The sequence below is a fragment of the Centropristis striata genome, chromosome 24, assembly GCF_030273125.1.
Source record: "Centropristis striata isolate RG_2023a ecotype Rhode Island chromosome 24, C.striata_1.0, whole genome shotgun sequence".
NCBI classification, from domain to species: domain Eukaryota; kingdom Metazoa; phylum Chordata; class Actinopteri; order Perciformes; family Serranidae; genus Centropristis; species Centropristis striata.
Window position 1 is genome coordinate 22,932,145 of NC_081540.1, and position 23,339 is coordinate 22,955,483.

A 23,339-nucleotide genomic window follows, 5' to 3' on the forward strand; every position below is an offset into this window, starting at 1 on the left:
TGCAGAGACTCTAGACAAATTGCTTGTTTGTTCAACCGCGTAGGAACGTACTCACTGTTTGTGCCGTTCCATTAAATATCGACCCACGAGATGCCAGGCAGGTTGATGGTCATCTTGGGTGACTGATAAGATTGAAAAAGTATATTCTTCCTGCAGAAGCTGTAATTAATGGGTTCGGAGGTTAGATATGACACGCTTCAGATACTTTATGGAAGTCACATTTTACTCACTGTGGGCTCATTTTTCAATTCTATATACAATATCTGCACCTCTATGGAAACAGCACAATCATGGCTAAGTATGGAGAACTCCAAAATGTCTTTTGTGCAATTTATCAAGTGCAACCGAACTTACAACCTGTACTTCCAACTTGACCTCTCCTCTCAGCTCTGTGTAAAAATTAGTTCAATCAAAATGTTGCTGATTTTTTTTGTCACTTCTTGGCGGATGTGATAAAATGCTTTATTTTTGATAAAATATCACTATCTTAAGCATCAATTTGCTTATTTTTCCTGATGCAAGCGTTCGTCACACATGATTCATTCAAGGACAATCAGAAATGTGAACATTTTGGTTATTTTTCCCCCATTTTTTTCAAACCTGCCAGCGAGTTGTGAGGGTCAGAGTTACAACAGGCTGTGAAAATGGGCAAAAATACGAAATTTGGTAACTGAATTCACTCATTAATTCATAATTTTTCCTAATTATAATAAAATTCAATCAATTAGTTAATTACATTTATGTCCAATTAAGATCACAAGCTCCACATGAGAATTTAGCATGGCTTTGCATTAAACATGTGCTACTTTGGGGAAAAAAACATATAAACGGATTGTGTTGAGGCAGATTAAGGTTTCGTAACAAGCAGACCAACTGCTGTGAGAGAGAGGGGTCATTTACTGTCACGCTCCTGATATTTTTGGGCTGGGCGGGAACTACGCACCTCCCTTTATATCTTCCTTTCTCCTCATCCTTTTCTTTTTCTGGCTGAGCTTCCAGCCGTCCCCCAGAAGAGACATTACTTCCTGCGTGACCTTATTGGCTCTTTCTCTTCCTATTTTTCTTCTCCGTCTCTGTCTACTCCTGTTCCATATTAAGTGTAATTTAAACTTTTTCCACTGTTATATACTGTATATTAAAGGAAAATGTCTAAATAAATGTCTGTACATAGCAAATGCAGAGCTTTTCTGAAGGCTTTACACCTTATTGATCCATCACCATAGTTCCTTCAAATTAAAAGACTTTTAGCACTGTTAGCTCTGTTACATCTTACATGTTACTGCATAAATACTAATAATACACATTTTGATATATAATAATAATACTTATATGTCCCTTTTTATTATATATTTGACTCCCTCCAGATTGGTTTCTTAACTGCAGTAAAGAAATACATGAAATAATGTAGTTTTATTTTGAAACTTTCCCTTACTTGTCCATTATTTATTATATTTTTGACACTGAAAATTTCTGTTAATTCTTTATTTTCTTTCCCTCCATCAACCCTAATTTAATTTCCTCTCCTCTCTTATAATCCAACTTCCTGTTTGTATGTGACAAAATATTAATAAATAAACTGGTAATTGACAGAAAATGAAAGAAAAGGAAAGGAAAGAATTTGATAACAATGCCCAATTATTCAGTTAAATTCAAAACACGCAATTGCAATTATGAAGATGAGTTAAAATGAAAAGCATGACCACACAATCATGTGTTAACAACATGAGCATAAAAATGAGAATTCAGTGACAAAAAGGCCAAACTGTCCATTGCATGTCTTTAAAATGCAACCTGGTCTCACAGGAATCTGTGAAATAGCCACGGATTCGCTTAACTCAAAATCCGTGGAATAGCCACGGAATCACTCAAATTTCCGTGAAACTGACACGGATTTGGCTACAATGCAAGTTAATGACAGTCATATCCCGTGGCTATTCCAACATACAAAGTGATTATGTACATTCACTGAGTGAATATTTAGAAAATAAAACATATATTTCTCGCTACAAATGTGATCAAAATCCATTTTTATGCAGAAACTAAGTCAAAATATTGATTTTTTTTTCACTAAAAATGAGAGAACTGTCCGCCATGTTTTTTGTTCTGACCGCCGGGACCTTGAAAGTCACGTGACTTGGAACAAACCAATAGGAACAAATATCTTTGGAATAGCCACGGGATATGACTGGCATTAACTTGCATTGTAGCCAAATCCGTGTCAGTTTCACAGAAATTTGAGCGAATCCGTGGCTATTCCACGGATTTTGAGTTAAGTGAATCCGTGGCTATTTCACGGATTCCTGTGAGACCATGTTAGTTTATTTTAAGGCATCCTATTTTGACAGCCTTTTTGTAAATTCTGTGGTGTGGCTCTCATTTTGAAAAATGCATTGTTTAGCAACAGGAAGTAGCTTTTTGTGATTAGCACAACTTTAATTGTTAGCTAACGGAATGTTGCCAATACCATGATATGCATTTTTTTACCCCTAAAAATAAAATATACCGGTATAATCGTGAACGATATGATATGGCACACCCCTAGACACTACAGTATTTTTTATTATTAACAGCTGATTATATGTGACACGGCGGTTATCTAAAAAAAACGGAAATATGAGTGATTCCGTGGCTATTCCACGGATTCCTGTGAGACCAGGTTCTCAAAATGACATAAAATACCACCAGAGTTGCAATAATCTAGAATTGTCTTTCAGTAGAAATACTTGTCTTGCTCCTCTGTGAATTGTGTTTCCTTCTCTTTTTTCACTCCAGGCCTCTTTCTCTCCCCTCTCTAATAAATCAACCTCCTTCCTGTTTGGAGAATCTCTGCTCAGCTGTCTTTGCGTCCCTCTACTTCATCCTGTCTCTTTCTTTCTCCGTCCAACTGCCTGTTTTGGCGCCAGAACCCCCCCGACGGTCCTTTCACACTGTTTTAATGTTAACAGGATGCTCTGTTTTCTACCTCCTTTCAGTCCAAAAGCAAACTAAACGTGCAAATCTGTCTTCATGGCTGGCTTAAGCCTTAACTCATCCCCTGGCTCGGCCCCAACGGACCAATCCAAGAATTTGACAAATCTCAAAAACAGCTCACGAGTGGAGTCTAGTTGGCACGCGGATGACACGTTCACTTGTAATCACTTAAAAATAATCACTTTGATTTCTTTTTGGATTATTATCGTCCCGGCAGTTGCCTTGGAAACCATCCTACTGACCTTTTTCCTGTTTAATCTCACTCTGTCTGTAGTCACATTTATTTATGTAAACACTGATCTGTTTTTGTCTCAGGTTTTCATTTTACTTATTAAGGTTCCATCCTGTAAAAAGGGATATTTATGTCTTTTTATAATGTATTGAATAGAAATTATTGAAAATATTAAAATGCTCAATCCACATAGAAATGCACACAGCCTGTATTCAGAAACTGTCCCTTTAAATAAGCTTTAAGGATTTCTGTATAAACTGCGCTTTATGTATGTAGAAAGTTCTGTCACATTTCTGACACTTCTGTCCTATTTGAGTCATTCCCCGGCTGCAATGATGGTGCAGAGATGTTCATTTACTTTCTTGCTGGGTGTTAAATGAAGAGCTCAATACCAGTGTTGTGTATTTTGATAATATAAGGCTATAGCAACAAGATCTTGAACCTCAATGACAGAATAGGTTGTTTCAAAATAACCCATATGAACGTTTTACGGTTGTAAAGAAAAAGGCTACAGTTTGGTTGAATTTAGGCTACGAAACTACTGATCTAGGTTTAGGGCAATACACTTCCTGGTAAGGGGTTAGGGTAGGGTTAGGGGTAGGGTTATGGTTAGGGCGTTATAAGGCGTTATAAAAGACAGTTTAAACAGTAAATAAATGTACATTAATGCCCGAAATGAAGTAGTTACGAAGACTACGTGACTACCGGTAGTGTCGTAAAAGTTACGTAAAATGTGATCGGGTTGGGAAATGTATCAATATTACAACCCCTTTACAAAAAACTCAGAAACTGTCCCTTTAAATAAGCTTTCAGGATTTCTGTATGATTGTCATGTCACAACTGCGCTTTTTATAAGTAGAAAGTGCCACTTCCTATTTGAGTCATTCCCCGGCTGCAATGATGGTGCGGAGACGTTTATTTACTTTCTTGCTGGGAGTTAGATGAAGAGATCAAAACCAGTGTTGTATATTTTGATAACATGAGGCTTTTGTCTCCTTTTGGCTGTGTTCAGTCTTTATGCTAAGCTAAGCTAACCAGCTGTTTGCTCCAGCTACATATTTACCACACAGACATGGGTTATCAATTAGCGTTGGCGCCATCCACACAACTTCTGAGTATTCCAAATGGATAAGCAAGTTGTGGAAAATCATAATGCTTTTTCTTTTATCTTCACTTTGAGTAGAATTAATTAAAAAGATCAAAATAAATGACAAGGGAAAATAGGGGAAATTGAATAATGTGAACAATAACTAATTAACAATTTTATATAAAACATGAGTACAATTATAAAAAAGAATGACACAGTCCTGTGATTGCACTCATGATCACAAAAAAATAAAACAACAAGAAGTCATGTGTATGCGCACGCTCATGCACAAATGAGATTGGCTTTGTTGTCGTGTAAAGCCCATCAGCAGCAGCTTAGAACAGAGACACACTGAGGTTTGGATTAACGATGCTGGCAGACTCCAGGTGACAGAGCTAAGCTACTGTGTTCATGCAAGGCTGTGTTTACCACAAGGCCGAGATGAGAGCTGCTCTCGCTGTATTCAGAGGCTAGAGCCTGAAGCTGTCAGTGAATTAAACAGGTCGACCCAGAGATATAACTCTTTCTTATGGGAGAAGTGTTAAAGTTGTTATTGATGTTCTAACTTCCTCTTTTTCATCTCTTTTTCATGCAGGTCTGAGTAGACGCTTCAACCCAGCACTCGTCTGTTTCACCCATCAGTGAAGACAGCTCGTCAAGTTAGGTAAGATCATGAAAAAACAACAGATTTCGAAGCACCTACGGCTGGGCAATATATCCATATTACAACCCATGTTTCAAAAATGTCGGGACACTGTGGAAAACGTAAATAAATAAGTGAGTGTATATATTTACAAAAAACAAAAGTGTTCCCAATTCTATTGTATTCAATTAAATGTAGGTTGCAAAGCGTCATTCTGTTTTTATTACATTTTCACAGCATCCTAACTTTTTTTCGGGTTGTCGATATCTTAAAATGAGAGTAGATATCATTTTATTTTAGATTTTGGATCTCTTAAAATGCCTGTCTTTTCCTGTGAAACGATGACATTTTCTAAACTTTTAACAGTTCTAGCTGTTACATTATTTGCCTTAACCCACTTGGTCATTATATCTACATTACTGATGATTAAAAAAAATATATCATTGTGAAAGCACCATCTCTATAATAATTTTTCAACATAATAAAGTATTTGGTAAAAAATAGTGTGATATTTGATTTTTCTCTATATCGCCCAGCCCTAATATCCACTGCGTCATCATCCACTTGTTTATAGACTACGGTTTCAAAGCCTCTAGTTTGGCATTTTGGCGGCGCCATCTTGTTTTCTTGGAGCCAGAAGTCACCATATCTGGATGAAAGGTTGAAGCTAAGCTAGCTTGGTTAGTCTGGTGCAAAATTGAATATCCAATGCAAGATAAAGCAAGATAAAGAAAACAAACTGAGAAAGGTCAAAATTCTAAGATGAAAACACAATCACAAAATAGCTTTATCATCTATTTTACTCTAAATGGGACCATAATTTACAAAATGAACATCATGCTGTAATTAAGAACATTTGAAACTAGTGATTGTGATCATAAACTCATTACAAAAATGAATACTGAGGTAATAAATCAAGTGAAAAGTAGGGTAAATTTCTCATTGGCTTCTATACAATCTTCTATACGACTTATTTTTGCAACAAGTGGAGTCGCCCTCTGCTGACCATTACAGAGAATGCAAGTTAATGCTATCCTGCATGTGTATGTTAACAAAAAAACAAAAATATCAGTTTGAAAATAAGATATATTGTCTTTGTATATTTGCTAAAAACGATAATCTAATCGTCACATTCTGGGTTTTTTTTTTTACGTTTCTACAACTTTTTAGAAATCAGGGTTGTAAAAGAAAAGTAAAAACCTTGAACACTGCAAAAAAAAGAAAAGTTGGGTGAACTCAAAATTTCAAGGCAACAAACTTTGATAAAATTAAACTAAATATTTTAAGTTTTGTTTTTGAGTTTGCTCAACTCTGAATTCAAATTTTTGTCAACTCAACTGTATAATTTTACATTGTATTAACTTTTAATCCGTACTTCTGCTAACAATGTGCTGAATTGGCACGATTGTAACGGCTATGAAATGTCAGCTAATGTTGCTGCCGCAATTTTGAGTTAGCATTGATACGCTAATGGCTACTCTTGTAGCTGTAACAAGCAGCGCCGCTAGCATCAGTTAGCCGCTAGCATCAGTTAGCCGCTAGCATCGGTTAGCCGCTAGCATCAGTTAGCCGCTAGCATCAGTTAGCTGCTAGCTTTCACTAATGACCGAATTTCACCGCTTTCCTACATTTCCCAAGAAAGAAATAAGAGTTATCAGAACTATTGTCCCTTGTTGTGAACCCCAACTTAAAGATATAAGTAACAACAACTCACCAACTTGTTTTTGAGCAGACAACTGGCTTCCTTTGTTGTGCTAACTTACATTATTGCCCTAAATGTCAATAATTTATATTTCTAAGTTTTACCAACTTAAATCACTGTTTTAGGCCAAAAAAATACAAGTTGGCTTTCTTGCAGTGAAGTCTGGACTGCTGCCAGATGCTTCACTATGCACTACTACTACTCACATCCCTCCATGACATTTCACACTCACTTTTCCCATGACTCACAGGGCCCCAGGAGTCCGATCTAAGTGGCTGCACTCAGCCAGATGATTAGCTTGGCTGTTCACGGATGTATAATAGAGGGGGGATTATGCTCAGCAACATGTTGGAAGGGAGAAGGCGCGATTGTTTGCGTTGATGTCATGCGAGATGTTTTAAAAAAGCCAAAAAGCAGTCATTAACTCGTGTTTGGAGCTTTTCGCTGCATGAGTGTTTTTTGAGTTTCATGACAGGGAAATTAAATTACATAGTGAGTGGGTAATTTCAGAGACGTCTAATGTTTATGTGCGTCTATATTTAGCTCACAGTGTGTTTCTCCCAGAGTTGTGGCTTTAGCTTTGTGGATGCGTTCAGGGGCGTCAATGAGAGGGTGTGTTTGTTTGTTTGTGCGTGCATGAGGTTTCTGGGTGTTTGTGCATGGTTGATTTAAGCTGGGAGTGTGTATAGGTGTGTGTGGGTGTGGGCTGTCAACAGTCATCATAGTCCCTCAGCCATGAAGGACGCGTGAACATGTAAGATGGCTGGGGAGGGAGGGACTGGCTGTTAAAGAGGTGGGAAGTTATGTTGGAAAACACAGCGGAGAGCAGCGTGTATGTGTCTCAAACCCTTGTTGCTCTGTATTTTTGTGTGGGACAGTTAGCGGGAATTATTATGCAGAAATAAGTGGACTGACTGCAGACTGTTCTCCCCTCAAAAAGGACCTCATAGGGTGTTGGTGCAAGCAGCAAAAAACTACCCAAACTTTAATTACCCCTGTCCACCCCTTTGTCATTTTGTATGTATGTTTATGTATATGTTTGGACGGGTCGATGGTCATTTCGTTGTCCTAGTACTTGTTACTCTGGTCAATGACGATAATGTTGAATGTCATGTCATCTCATCAATTCTGCCGAGGCAAGCATGGAAGTTGCACTCAGGGCGGGCCTTAGACAGACGATTTTTAGGGGGAGATAGCAGGTCAACAGTAGATGCCACATAGATCTAAAAGCTGCTAACCTGAAGATTAATTTGAGAGGCAGTTGTTACTGTGTGTCATAAATATTGTGTTTTGATTTTGCGCCTATTTAAAAAAAATTTTTTGTGTGTGTGTAAGGGCTTACAACATTATATGAGTGTATGGATATATATGTATATATATATATATATATATATATATATATATATATATATATATATATATAATAAAGACATGCCAGGGAAGCCCAAAAAACCCTCATGGGACATGACTTGAATAGTGGGATTCCCTAATATAACATACAAATAAAAAACTGTTTTTATTTTATTTAAATTTAAATTTAAATTTATATTTTATTTTATTTTATTTTATTTTATTTTATTTATTTGGCACAGTTTTAAAAGAAACAAAAAAGAACATAATGACAATAATACAAATTATAAATTAATAATATATATACCGTCTTGTAATCTAATACTAAAAACACTAATAATGCTATTATAAACATTTTTATAGTATCACAAATTAATCCTAATAAGCATCTAACATACAGCCTCCATCAGCACCAGCCTAACAGCCTTAAATGACATCAACAGCCCGAGCAGCACCAGCTCTCAGTGTATTGATGGATTTAAATGGCTCGGCCGCCATTCGTGTCAGTCAGTAGTGAAGGGCCCCGGGGCCACCCGGAGGATCTGCTGACCTATTTCAGGATCCATAACATGGTCACAGTCCGCTCTCTGCATCCAGCATCCCCTCCCGACCACAACAAGCCCCTCCCACCTGGGCTCTCGCATCACCATGGGAACGATGACATCACCGTGGGGTGGGGTTGATGTGTGCCGGGAAGCTTCTCCTCCTCTGATGAGATTGGAAGCTAAAGAGAAGGAAAAGAAAACAGTTAGAGGGGATAAATCAGAGTCAGGAGGCAGAAGAGACTCAGCAGTCACTTTGATTCAATTCAACCCTTCAAATTGCCTCGAAGGAGGAAAATTCACTTTGCAGACTCATGAAAAACATCCAAAATCTGATAATGCAAATCCTTTCATCACAATATGTTATGTAAACTCCAAACAGTTTGATTCGCGGGTGATCAATCCCTCAAAAAAGCATCATTCATAATTGAGATCAATATTTGCAGTCATTTGCTAACTTTTATTTTGAAACTCAAGAGTGATACAGAAGTAGTTCAGAGTGAGACACTACAGTATTTTTTATTATTAACAGCTGATTATATGTGACACGTCGGTTATTTCAACGCTTGCAGCAAACTTCCGAAAACACTCCGTCAGACGAGAAAGCGTGTTCCGGCCCTTTAAGACACCCTGAGGTCCAGATCAGTCAGTAGATTCATGCTCAGATCTAAAGGCTGCCATCAAAGATGGAGGAGGACCCAGAAGCTCTTATTTAACAGGAATGTAGATACTGCAAACTGAGTACAACTTAAAATGTTTGACCTTGTGTCTGTGCAAAGTGTTCTGCACTGAAAAAAGTATAACCTTGCTCAAACTAAAAAAAATCATGTCCAGATCTAAAATATTTGACTTCATAGAATCTAAACTGAGTAACTTCTTATGATTATTTTATGTTGATGTAAACAATAATACTGCACTTGACTCAACCTTAATTCTTTCCCTTGATCCAAATTATTTTCTTATCATTTTAGTTATTGAACCAAACTAATGAATTTAAATTGAACCAAGCTAATATATTCACTTTAACTGAATTAATGTTTGCATTGACACCAGTTGATTTATTTACATATACCCAAACTATATTTTTCACATTTTATTTGACTTAACTAATTTGTGTTTCCCACCTTAGAAACTCTATAAAAAAGGCCAACAGAATCAAACATAAATCAAACTTGATGTCTCTAAATGCAAAAAGAATGAGTTTTACAATCAAATCAATAATTTTATCCTCTTTTAAATGGCCGGTTTTAGTTTGAATGAACAACTGCATGTTACACTTTTTTCAGTGTGATGTAAAATTGCTGTTTTTGTAAATGGAGTCTGGTGGCTTTAAAAAGACTTCAGTTCTTCATGTTAAAGGTCTGCCTGTTGGCTGAAAACATTCTTACTAAAGCATAAACTTAAAGTGATTCTTTTTTTATAGTTGCTCCTTTTTTAGGTGGCTGAATAAATTTTGCCGCAGCTCCGTTCACAGACTCCTTTGATAAAAACAGGTATTTTGCCTTGCAGAATACACTGTAAAAAATGATTTTACGGTGAAAAACTGCTGTAATATTAATGGTAAAATTAATTAAATATTAATTTATGCATTTTCATTTAAAAAGTATTTTCTTATCAATTATATGGCAAAACAGCATTTCTTTTGATGGAAAAACCTTTATTTTATACAGTAAAAAATTGAATTTTTTCTTTTACCATAATATTAAAAAAGTTCTACCGTATTTATTACGGTAAAGTTCTGGCAACCACAGCTGCCGTTTTTTTAACCGTAAAAACAACAGGTTTTTTTTTACACTGTACCTGTTAGTTTGTTTGTGTTTTTGTGTGACTTTTGTTCTTGTATCTGAACTTGCAAGCAGTGGTGGTGGGCGGGGCAGGAGGCCAGATCCAGAACTTCTTAGTTTTTTATTTTTATGTGGGAAAACCATGTTAAACAAAACATAAATCCTAGAGTAGGGGACTTTATATATTTGCGTCCTACAAAATGTTTTATGACCAGTGATTAAAAAGCAATGCAAGCTTGCAGAGGCATTAAAAAAACTTATTTTAGGTCTGTTTTATAAATATATTCTTATTTTATGCCATTTTTTATTGTCACAGTGTCAGTGTTTTAGCATAATGACATATATTTAGCTATGCCTTGCACAGGTTTATTCATTGTTGCTTTATGTATTTACTATTTCTATATATACATTTTAAAAATTATCTATGTTTTTACAACCTAAACAAGTTTTATTTTATTTGCTGTTTTATTTTGTTTTGTGTCTTTTTTCTCTATTCGTATTTAAGTTCACATGAATATCTAAGTATAGTCTGGACCTGTAAGAACTTTTAATTTTTAATTTAATTTGTATTTAATTTGCCATTTCTTAACTCCCACTGTCTTAAGTTGAATGATGTGTGATATGTGGCTCTTTTGTGTGTGTGTATGAGACTCTATACTGCAAACAAAATCTACCTCTGGCTACAAATAAAGTAACTTGAACTATTTCTGAGGAAAACAAAATCTTAGTGCACCTATACTCCTGGTATTACGGTACCTAATCCGCAAGGAGTAGTATCAGCCCCACGCCTCTTATACATGGCCGTGTGTGTGTGTGTGTGTGTGTGTGTGTGTGTGTGTGTGTGTGTGTGTGTGTGTGTGTGTGTGTGTGTGTGTGTGTGTGTGTGTGTGTGTGTGTGTTCACCATATACACGCTTCAGTCACACTTCAATGGCAGCGCTCATTACGCGTCGATCCCCCACACGTCCTGCTGAGTCAGCGAAACGTAATCGACCTCACCTATATGACCTGATTATTATTTTTTCATTTTGACTTAATGGATCAACATTTTGAACAAAGAAACAAAAACACACCAAAACACACAGGAAAAAACACAATAAAATTACGTAAAACACATAAAAACACACAAAAACACACAGAAAACAAATTTTTTTAAACAAAAAAACACATAAAAAACACACACAGAAATGACACAAAAAAATGATAAAAAAACACACAAAAAATGCAAAAAACACACAAACCCCCCCCATAAAAACACAATACAATTACAAAAAACACAGAAAAACACACAGAAAACACAAAAAAAAATGTTTACAAAAAAACACAGAAAAAACACTCATAAAAATGACACAAAAAATGCAAAAAACTCACCAAAAATAAAAAAAAACACCCAAGAAAATTACAAAAAACACAAAAAAACACACAAAAACATTAAACACAAAGGATTGCATTAACCCTCTGGAGTCTTTAAAAGCGCCAAAGCATGACTTCTTCATGACATCCAGACGTAAAAACAAAGCAGCATGGAGCCCTACTTTCAGCTTTTTTTGTAAAGTTTTGGCTTTTCCAGAAGTTTCCATGTCCAATTTAATGCATCAACCTCCTTTCAGCAACGATAAAAAAAACTTTGACCAAGTGAAGTGACATGATTTTACTTCTTTTGCAGTGATGTTTCTAATTTTGCAGTGTACATTCAGCATTTTTAATGCAGTCTCTTGTGCTTTTTTGTGTTTTTTGTCATTTCGGTGTTTTTATCTGTGTTCTTTGTAATTTCTTTGTGTTTTCATGTGTTTTTTTTGTGTGTTTTTATGTGAATTTTGTCTGTGTTTTTGTGGGTTTTTTGTAATTTTGTGTGTGTTTTTTTGTCTGTTTTTATGTGTTTTATGTGTGTTTTTTGTGTTTTTTGTGTTCAAAATGTTGATCCAGTAAGTCAAAATGAAAATAATAATCAGGTCATATAGGGGAGGTTGTGCTGAAAACTGACAGAATGAAAAGGAGTTTTTTTTATTTTTTTTTATTAACATTTTTTCATTATACAACATAAGATAGACATAATATTTGTACCACAACAAACAACACAAGACACGCATACATGCACACACACACACACACACACACACACACACACACACACACACACACACACACACACACACACACACATATACAAAATCAAGAGTTAATTTAGATTATATTAGAACTGTAGTCAATGTAAGTTTAAATTACAAAATAAAGCATTTTCTGCAAAATAGCCTCTACATTTGGATGCATAATTGATATTTAGAGGTAAAATGACAATAGAAAGTGATATCTTTAATAACAGGCAGGGCTCAAACACACATACTAACAGACAGACACACACACACACAGAGATTAAGGCCAGGTTGGCCTACAGAGAGATTCCTCCTCCTAAATGGATGGTGACATTCCGATGTGAGCGGCGCTCCACGGAGGCGTGATGGCTGACCCAGATCGGGGTGCGGTTGGTGGAGAGGGGAGGGGGGGGGGTGAGGTCGGATTAGGGACGAGGTGGGTGGAGGGGGGGGGGGTGGAGTCGCTGCTGGAGAGGGATGCAAGGTGGAGCGAGGTGGAGCGAGGTGGAGCGAGGGGGGGGGGGGGGGGGGAGACGGCGTTGAAAGACAAAAGAAAAATGGAGAAAAGAGACGTGAGACGAGCCTCGGGCTGCTGCTACACCTTCGTCTCATGCTGGCGTGTTTAATCAGAGACATCAGTAGAAAGATGTAGAAAGATGGAGCAGGATGTGACGGTTCCACTGCTGCTGTTTTAACCCCTCGAGGTCAGGGCACTGGGATCGCTCACATGCTGAATGGTTGTTGGCTTTTACCCTCACTGGAAGAATAGTAGCTAACTATTTTTTTAAATAAAACATATATTTCTCGCTAGAAATGTGATCAAAATCCATTTTTATGCAGAAACTAAGTCAAAATATTGATTTTTCACTAAAAATGAGAGAACTGTCCGCCATGTTTTCTGTTCTGACCGCCGGGACCTTGAAAGTCACGTGACTTGGTCATTAACTTGCATTGTAACGAAATCCGTGTCAGTTTCACGGAAATTTGAGTGATTCCGTGGCTATTCCACGGATTTTGAGTTAAGCGAATCCGTGGCTATTTCACGGATTCCTGTGAGACCAGGTTCCAACAGAAAGTCTCATTGTCGCTTATTGTCGTTGATCAGAAAATGAGGTTGGTTTAACCTACTGTCTCTCTAAATCAGGGGTCTTGAACACAAATTACCTGGGGGCCGCTGGAGGCAGTATCAAAATGACCAAAAAAAGACACAAAATTACAAAAAAGACACAAAATGACAATAAATACACATAATTACCAAAAAAAGGCACAAGATGACCAAAAAAAAGACACAAAATTATTAAAAAAAACACACAATTACCCAAAAAAAAGTAATTAAAGGGACCTTCCACACACAACATAAATGGTAAAGTGCCATTCATATAAAACTCACATTAAACTTTCATATCAAGGTGGAGACCACAAAACATCGTCACGAGGGCCGCAATTGGCCCGCGGGCCACAAGTTTGGGACCCATGGTCTATATGGTCCCAGAGATTAGACTGCCAGTGATTAGTAAACTAGAAGGAGAGACCAGAACTCCGTTAAGGCCATGCCCTGCTTTAAATCTTTACAAAAGTGAGAAATTATTTGTGTATCCATTGTGTAATTCAGATCGGCTTCAAAATTTAGTGGGGACTTCCTTGGCCAATGCTACACCCTTCCACCAAATTTCATCCTTTAATCCTGCTGACAAACAAACAAACAAGCCGAAACATAACTTCCTTGGCGGAGGTAATTAAGTGTCCTAGTTTTAGCGTAGGTGGTTCGGGATGTTTCTGTGTATTTAAGCAGAAGAAGAGATTGTTTTTATTTAGTCTTAACGGCACCAGAGGTCAGTTTTTGCATGCAAACCATATCTGGTTTTTAATGTACAAACTCAAAGGACTTTATGTTCTCTTTGGCGGCAAAAAGTAGTAATCGAGGTGTGTTTTTGGATACTTTCACTTGTTTTTGAAGCGTCATCGTCCGTAGTCATTGCTCTTTTCTTTGTTTGTCCGGCCATATTACCATTTAACTGGCAACGTTTAAGGCTATATTCAGTTACCCTGTTCATTCATAGTGATTGAGCAGATATTTATTTCAAGGAAAACGTTTGAGATTATTACTTTAATTAGGTTTTCCTGCTTATAAACACAGTATTTGTATGTCCACAAAGCAAATTGCACAGTAAATGATGCTGTATTTTCAGAAAACATGAGAGAGTTATTGCTCTGAGAGGAAAAAGGGAAAAAAACACAATTATGAGGATTTCCGTCAGTAAAGGATATTAAAAATATTTAAGTTGTTTTCTTTTTGGTGTTGTTTTCTTTAGAAAGATGTCCATTATACACTTTGTCCTTTTCTCTCTAACACAATAAGACTGGTAAACAGCTGAGAGGGAACGATGTCTGATCACATTAACGCAGAGAGGATGACAAGCTGCCTGGAGAGCAAGGACATCAGGAGGAAATAAACAACTTGGCATGAGTTCAGTATCTAATGTTTCAAAGAATGTTTAAATGGATGGTAGAGAATGAGTCAATTCATTTTCTAATAAAGAACAATATAGATTAATAATAGATTTAAGTGGTAAGGATGGTCCTGAGGGTGGGCAAACCAGACACCAGGAGAAAAAAAAAAAACAGTTTCTAATGTTTCTACAAGTGTTTAAAGAGAAGATAGGTAATAAGTCAAATAATTTCTTAATAAATAGAAAGTGGATTAATAAAAGATCAAAGGGTTAAGTCAAAGTTTTTTGTGACTAGTGGCCTGAAGCACAACAGGTACCGACAAGAATTAGTTATTCAAAATAAAACAAGGTCTTATAGGTATACTGCAGGATTTTTATTTTATTTTGCTGATTTCTGGACATTTCTGGCGTCACCCTTTTGGCAACAAAAATAATGGACACAACACCAAAAATAGCGCAAATACAGTGTAGCGTTTAATTTGTAGCGTTTGTTCCAAAAATGAGAGTCAATCTGGGGTTTGTTTACACTTTTGCTGAGCTTGGGAGGAGGGGCTAAGTCTCAATGTTTTGTTTACAAACAGTAAGCGAGGATTCCTGCATATTGCGCCTTTAAACTTGGTTTCTATCATTGACCTTGGTCAGGAATTGCTGAATCGTCGTCTAACAGGACTGGTGTTCGCTTCCTTTCACCACTTTGTATTTAAAGGCCAGTGATTGTTGGTATTTTACAGTCTGCTGATCAGGGAGGCAGGCAAAAACATCAATATAGCCAACAAGCCAACAAATTATAAAATAGGTATTTCCAGTTGATCTGGGCCCCCAGGGTGAAATACATTTAAATTTGTGAGAAAAGGTGAGCTGTACTACAATTATAGAACTGGATGTAACCCTCTTATACAACATTTCAAATTCTTTATTGAGCATGATAGTGTTTTGGAAGTTTAAAAAAAGATTCAAAATCACATTTTATGTTGGACTAAAGGACTAAAAAAGACACAAAATGACCCAAAAAAAGACACGAAACGACTAAAAAAAGACAAAATAATCAAAAAGACACAAAATAACTAAAAAAAAGACACAAAAAGACACAAAACGACTAAAAAAAGACAAAATAATCCAAAAAGACAACAAAAGACACAAAATAAAGAAAAAAGACACAAAATGACCAAACTTGTTACACTAAACACTCAAGACACCAATAAAATAGAGTCCCACTAGAATAAAAACCCGAGTTGGATGACAGGATCGCACACAATCACTTATCAATCACCATATTAACAGATTAGAATTGTTAAATGAGTTTAAACTTGGCCTAGAACACAAAAACTAAGCTTTTTGAAACACAAGAAGACACAAAATGACCTAAAAAAAAAAGACACAAAATGGCCAAAAAAAGGACACAGAATGACAAAAAAAGACACTAAATGACAACAACAAAAAAACAAAAACACAGAAGACACAAAATTACTAAAAAAGACACAAAATGACTTACAAAGACCCACTAGAATAAAAACCAGAGTTGATGACAGGATCACACACAATCACAAGATCACATTTGCTTTTTCTTTGTTTCTTTTTGCTTTAAAGTATTGATCCAGTAAGTCAGAATAAAAACTCTATTATTATTAGGTCATATAGGTGAGGTTGTGCTGGTGTTTTTCCCTGCAATTAAGTAATTTTTCATCAAATGAGAACACAAAGGATTTATGTGAGCAGACATGGTTTATGTCTGCCTTTTTGCAGGGACAATGTGTGAGTGCCAAGTGTGGCGTAACATTGCCAAAACAGCAGCTGAAAGCAGGTCAATGCAGTTCTAAACCACCATCAGCACAATCTGGCTGTCAGAGCACCAGTTTCCTTCCTTAGCAACAGCTGGGACTCGCTGGGACTCGCTGGGACTCGCTGGGACTAGACTCGCTGGGACTAGACTCGCTGGGACTAGACTCGCTGGGACTAGACTCGCTGGGACTCGCTGGGACTCGCTGGGACTAGACTCGCTGGGACTAGACTCGCTGGGACTAGACTCGCTGGGACTAGACTCGCTGGGACTCGCTGGGACTGAGCCCTGGGCTCTGATTCCCAGTCTCAGACAGTTTGGCCCAATATATTTAAGTGTCAGTAGGTCTTTCTCCGCCTCTCCTCTCCTCTCCTCTCCTCTTCTTCTTCTCTCTCTCTCTCTCTCTCTCTCTCCCTCTCTCTCTCTCTCTCTCTCTCTCTCTCTCTCTCTCTCTCCTCTCCTCTCCTCTCCTCTCCTCTCCTCTCCTCTCTCTTCTTCTCTCTCTCTCTCTCTCTCTCTCTCTCTCCTCTCCTCTCCTCTCCTCTCCTCTCCTCTCCTCTCCTCTTCTTCTCTCTCTCTCTCTCTCTCTCTCCTCTCCTCTCCTCTCCTCTCCTCTCCTCTTCTTCTTCTCTCTCTCTCTCTCTCTCTCTCTCTCTCTCTCTCTCTCTCCTCTCCTCTCCTCTCCTCTCCTCTCCTCTTCTTCTTCTCTCTCTCTCTCTCTCTCTCTCTCCCTCTCTCTCTCTCTCTCTCTCTCTCTCTCTCTCTCTCCTCTCCTCTCCTCTCCTCTCCTCTCCTCTCCTCTCCTCTTCTTCTTCTCTCTCTCTCTCTCTCTCTCTCTCCCTCTCTCTCTCTCTCTCTCTCTCTCTCTCTCTCTCTCTCCTCTCCTCTCCTCTCCTCTCCTCTCCTCTTCTTCTTCTCTCTCTCTCTCTCTCTCTCTCTCTCTCTCTCTCTCTCTCTCTCTCTCTCTCTCTCTCTCCTCTCCTCTCCTCTCCTCTCCTCTCCTCTCCTCTCCTCTCCTCTCCTCTGTTTCCGTTTCCGGTGAGTGTGAGCGTGAGTGGCGGCGGTGGTGGTGGACGTGTGAGTGGCGGAGCGTTTGAATGGTGTTTCTGTCCCTGTACTGGTGAAGTTTCACTGTTTTCTTCTAACGATTTTGCATGATCAGGTAAGCTTTATCATTATTTGTAACCTAGTGTTGCCAAGTGTATAGTTGTTGTTTGGTGTTTTTTGGGAGGAATGGCGTCCGCCGAGACGCCACCTCCGTCTATCCGACAGGGTGTGCGGATAGTCCCACCGGATAACAGTGTTTCCGTGGAGGAGGTGTTGTTAGCTGTAGGTGAGCAGGTAGGTCATGACAAGTTGTTATATGCATCAAGAATGAATAAAGCTGTGGTGGTGTTTGTGGAGGATGTGCCTTTGGTGTACAAACTGTTAGAGAGTGGAGTGTTTCTGAGGGACGTTTACACGCAAGTGTCCCCGCTGTCAGTTCCCTCCACGCGGATCACCGTATCCGGTGTTCCGCCGTTTATTCCAAACGAGCTGTTGGAGACAGAGCTGCGCAGGTTTGGAAAACTGGCCAGCGGATTTAAAACTGTTAGTTTGGGATGTAAAGATCCCAAACTAAAGCATGTGAAGTCTCTGAGGCGGCAGGTTTTTATGTTCCTGGAATCGCCCACACAGACTCTTGACGTTTCATTCAGGGTAAGGTTTAGCGACAGTTTTTACATGGTGTATGCCAGCTCCGGGCAAATGAAGTGTTTTGAGTGTGGTGATGTGGGGCATAAACGGTTCGCCTGTCCGCACCGGCAGCAGGGCGAGGCTCGCGCACCGGCCGGCTCCGCGAGCGCTGAGGAGGCGGCTAGAGTGGCTAACGGCTCCGTGGCTAAGAGCTCCGAGGCTAACGGCTCTACGGCTGATGGGTCCGCGGCTGACGGATCCGCGGCTGACGGATCCGCGGCTAACGGGTCCGCGGCTGACGGATCCGCGGCTAACGGGTCCGCGGCTAACGGGTCCGCGGCTGACGGGTCCGCGGCTAACGGGTCCGCGGCTGAGGGCTCCGCGGCTGGCACCGGGGTGCCCGGGGCCGGGGGTGCGGCGGCGGCCCACGTGGACATGGGAGATGGTGTTTCTGATGCACAAACAGAAAAAAACGAAAAACGATGCCAACCAGAGCAGCAACAGTCTTCTGTAGCTGAAGAACACCTGAGTGCCCCCCAACTTGCAGCCACTGATATAACATCGCAGGCTATTAATGATGAGCAGGGAGCTTCCACTAGTGGTGCAGGAAGGAGTCACACTGTGGGCAGTGAGGAAGGGCAGGGAGTGATGTTCAGCCAGGCATCAGAGGAGATGGAATATGATACAGAGTCTGACACTGTTTCAGTAGCTGAATCAGTGAGCAAGAACACAGACCTTTATTCCCTAGAGGACATTAATCAGTTTCTAGATGAAACTTTCAAAAAATCTGTCAAGGTAGGTGATTATTTTGGAGACACCGATAAGTTTATTAGATCAGTAGACTGAAGAGGCTGGTAGGTTTTGATCTGCTAGATGAGAAGAAACGCTTCAGACTTAAAAAACACATCACGACATTGAGAAAAGCCACAAAAGGTAGAACTGTCCGAAGAACTAAAAGGTAAGCCAACATGACCATGCATCCCACGGTGTTCTCCTTTTTCGATTGTTCTCTCCTTGTTTTTTCTTGTCTGCTTCTTCTTCCTGACTTTCCTATGAGGAGCCTTAAAATAGGAACCCTTAATATTAATGGAGGGAGAGACAGACAGAAAAGGGCTTTAATATCTGAAGTCTCCACACAAAAAAAGGTTGATGTCCTGTTTTTGCAGGAGACACACAGTAGCCCCTCAGATGAGTTGGACTGGCTGTCATGGTGGGAGGGTCCTTGTGTTTTAAGCCATGGTACCAATGTCAGTGCAGGGGTGGCAGTGTTGTTTTGTAAAGCTGTTGATATTAAAATTCTGTCCTTTACTGAAGTGGTGAAGGGACGGCTGCTGCTAGTGGAGGCAGAGATTGACAATTCTGTTTTTTACCTAGTAAACATTTACGCACCAAATCAGGGTAGGGACAGAGTCGCCTTTTTCTCCCTTCTAGAAAATGAACTTTTAAAGTACAGTCAGGACCAGCTGATCTTGGCTGGTGATTTTAACTGCACTGTTGACTTCACCAAGGACAGAATAGGAGAGGAACCACATCCACTCTCATCTGTAAGCCTAAAAAACATCATTACACATTTAGATCTGGTAGATGCATGGAGGGTTAAACATCCACATTCCACACAGTATACATGGGTTAGGGTCAGCAATAATAGGGTAAGTGCAGGAAGACTGGATCATATCTACATTTCAAAAAGTCTCAGCTCCAGAGTAACACACAGCACCATCACTCCAGTTGGATTTACGGATCACCACCTTGTCATTATGGATTTAATAACTTCACCTGCAGAAAGAGTCAAATCATACTGGTCTTTCAACAACAAACTATTGCAAGACAGTGCTTTCTGTCAGAGTTTTGGTCTCTTCTGGGACCACTGGAGAACCAAAAAAGAAGATTTTGGCTCTCTGAAACTGTGGTGGGAGGTTGGCAAGACACAGATTCGTGTGTTTTGTCAGCAGTACACCTCCCACTCCACTGCCAGGTTCAAAGCAGCAGTCAAGGAGCTGGAAACCAGCATTCATAAAATCGAGGCGGGTCTACACAGGACCTCTGATCCTGCTACTGGTCAGCTGCTGCAGGAGAAGAGGCTGGAGCTGAGCTCTTTCCTGCAGGAGAAAGTCAAGGGAGCTATGGTACGATCTCGCTTCCTGCAACTAAAGGATATGGACGCCCCGACTTCTTTTTTCTTCAATCTCGAAAGATCGGTGGCTCAGAGGAAGCATATGACCTGCCTTCAGCTTCCAGGAGGCAGAACAACAACCAGCCCGGGTGAGATGAGGAGCCACGCTATGCAGTTTTACACTGACCTCTTTGGAGCAGGGCAGTGCAACTTGGAGTGTCGTGGGGAGCTGCTGGAGGGTCTTCCTCAGCTCAGCCCGGGAGAGAAAGCCTCTCTCGACTGTGAGCTGACACTGGAGGAGCTCACTGTCGCGGTGAACCAGATGGCATCAGGGCGGGCACCTGGGATAGATGGTCTCTCTGCAGATTTCTTTCAGCAGTTCTGGAAATACATTGGGCCTGACCTGCACGGTGTGTTTTTGGAGTGTTTCAGGTCAGGGTCCCTTCCAGTCTCCTGTCAGCGGGCAGTACTTTCTTTGCTGCCCAAGAAAGGAGACCTGGCCTTATTGAAAAACTGGAGGCCAGTAGCTCTATTATGTACAGACTATAAATTGTTATCCAGAGCTCTGTCTAACAGGCTTAAGGACTTTCTGGGAATTATTGTTAATTCTGACCAGAATTATTGCGTGCCGGACAGAACAATAATGGACAATGTTTTCCTCTTGCGTGATGTCATTGATGTGTGTAAATTGTATAATGTTGACTGTGGTGTGGTTTCCCTGGATCAGGAGAAAGCTTTTGACAGGGTTGATCACTCGTATTTGTTTGCTGCACTGAGGGCTTTTGGTTTTGGTGATGGTTTTGTGTCTTGGGTTGGTGTTTTGTACAGTGGGGCTCAGTGCATGATAAAGATGGGGGCGGGGCTGAGCCGACCTATCCCTGTGCAGCGAGGGATCAGACAGGGTTGTCCTATTTCAGGACAACTCTATAGTTTAACCATTGAGCCCTTGTTGTGCAGGTTGAGGGGTCGACTCAGTGGCCTCCCATTGCCTGAGTCTCCTGGTTTATATCCTGCTCCAACTGTTTCTGCTTATGCAGATGATTTATATGTTTTTGTTTCCTGTGAGAGGGATGTCCAGGCCTTACAGGACACTCTGTCTCTGTATGAAAGGGCAACGTCTGCAAAGGTGAACTGGGCGAAGAGTGAAGCCCTGCTGCTTGGACAGTGGAGAGACCGGGCAGTGCCCAGTCTACCTGGAGGGCTTGAGTGGGGGAGGGAAGGACTCAAAGTGCTTGGAGTCTTTCTGGGCACTGAAAACTTTGAGCTTAAGAATTGGGAGGGAGTGAAGGAGAAAGTGTGTGCTCGGTTGTCTAAATGGAAATGGTTGCTGCCGCAGTTGTCATATAGGGGAAGAGTTCTGGTTTCAAATAACTTAGTCGCCTCGACTCTTTGGCACAAACTTATGGCCCTGACACCACCAACAGGCTTGGTGGACCATATCCAGAGAGCCATTCTGGATTTCTTTTGGTCCGGCAAACACTGGATTCGGGCGGCAGCCCTTTACCTGCCAGTGGCTGAAGGAGGACAGGGCCTGGTCAACATCCAGGCAAAGATCGCCGCTTTTAGAATAAGGACTGCACAGAGACTACTCTATGACTGTGGCCCAAGCTGGTTTAACACCGCTCGACTGCTGCTGAGGAGAGCTGGCCGTCTTGGTTATTTTAAACAACTTTTCCTTATACAGCAGGACGAAGTGGATTTAACTGGTCTGACGCCGTTTTACAGCTCTGTTCTCCAGGCATGGCAGATTTTCCATTTCAGACGTGTTCCAAATGAGATCCTAGGCATGTGGCTGTTCGAGGAACCTCTGCTCTTCAACAGATTCATCGAGACCCAAACACTGCAGTCTGCGAGCCTGCGTACCAACTTCAGGCTGGCTGGCTGCACCAAACTGGGGCATCTGATGAAGATGACCGCAGCAACCTTGGACGCCCTGAGAGCCAGCAGCAGGATTACTTCATCCAGGCTGATTCATCGAGTGGTGGAGGAGGTCTGTGCTGCTCTGCCACAGTCAGCAAGAGGTTTTTTAAGGAACCAGTCTCTGTGTGGACAGTGGTTTGAGGACAGTGAGTACAGTTTCCCCTCCCTGTCTATCACCCCAGCTGTGGGGGAGTGGCAGGAGGGTGGAGGTCAGCTACTGTCCTTTAAAACGCTGCAGCTGGACACGTTTCAGGATGCAGGAAAGAAGGCAATCTACCTAACTTGTGTTAAAATCCTGAACCTGCGTTCTCTGGCAGGCATGAAAGAGTCGAGGTGGACTGGTTTTTTTGGTCCAGGCTTTTCTCCGAAAGGCAGCTGGCGGTCCCTGTACAAGTTGCCTGTTGAAAAGCGGGTAGCAGACCTCCAGTGGAGGGTTGTGCATGGGTTAATAGCTACAAACAGATACAGAGCACACCTTGATCCGGAGCTGGGGGAGGGGTGTCTTTTCTGTGCTCAGACTGAGACCCTGGAACATTTATTTGTAAATTGTTGTCGGCTTACAGGATTGTTTGAACTTTTGAAAAAGTGGTTTCTGGGTCTTGGTGAGTGTTTTTCTTTTGACTTGTTTGTTTTTGGCCCAAAATACAGTGCCAAGAAAAAGCCTGTGCACACTCTGATGAACTTCTTATCTGCCACTGCTAAGTTAGCAATTTGGCTAACGCGCAGGAACCGGACTCAGGGATCCGGCAGTGTGGACTTGGTGCTGGTTTTTGGAGGACTGGTTAAGGCCAGACTGAGGGTGGAGCACACCTATTATAAAATGATGAACAATGTGCAGGCCTTCAGTCACACTTGGGCTGTGAGGGAGGTTTTATGCTCTGTGGGTGGAGGTGGAGAGCTTATTATTAACTTTTGATTTTTGGTTATTGGAACACACATATGGTTTTGAATCCTAAGTTGTTGTTGTTGTTGTTTTTGTTTTTGTTTTGTTTTGTTTTATTTT

General features: G+C 40.3%; 1 protein-coding gene across 3 annotated transcripts in view; it reads left to right on the top strand.

Annotated features, from left to right (window-relative positions):
- Window positions 1–23,339, top strand: part of LOC131962646 (microtubule-associated protein 2-like) — a 74,985-nt gene that overhangs the window by 11,002 nt on the left and 40,644 nt on the right. For all 3 annotated transcript variants that reach the window (XM_059327613.1, XM_059327614.1, XM_059327615.1), the window contains exon 2: window positions 4,885–4,953. The gene's annotated coding sequence lies outside the window, so the exon portion shown is untranslated. The remainder of the gene's footprint in view (window positions 1–4,884; window positions 4,954–23,339) is intronic.